This window comes from Penaeus monodon, chromosome 20 (assembly GCF_015228065.2).
Source record: "Penaeus monodon isolate SGIC_2016 chromosome 20, NSTDA_Pmon_1, whole genome shotgun sequence".
Classification (NCBI taxonomy): Eukaryota; Metazoa; Arthropoda; class Malacostraca; order Decapoda; family Penaeidae; genus Penaeus; species Penaeus monodon.
Genome location: NC_051405.1, coordinates 1,503,257 through 1,503,613, shown reverse-complemented (window position 1 = coordinate 1,503,613; position 357 = coordinate 1,503,257).

Sequence of the window (357 nt, the reverse complement as noted above, 5' to 3'; positions counted from 1 at the left end):
CAAAATTGTTCATCAAACCGACGCCTCACGGTTAACCTCCGTATCTAGAAGACTGCGACCTGCGACCTTCGCTGCGGCGATTTCCTGTTGAAATTTGATGGAGAGACGGAAAGCACTTGTGAGTTAAATTTAAGAAATAATAATAATGAGTGGCGCTGCGATCAGTGGCTGGTCCAGTTTCCGTCCAGAGAGACTAGAGATTCTATAAGACTGGCCAAGCGCTCGCTTCCTGGTGTGTGAAAAGGCGAAAAATGGATTAATTGGGGGGGGGGGGAGACAGCTCGAGATCAAGTTTGGAAAAGAGAAAACATCGTGTCGGACGAGCGACAGAGGAGCAGGGGGCTTCGGTGCCTTCTG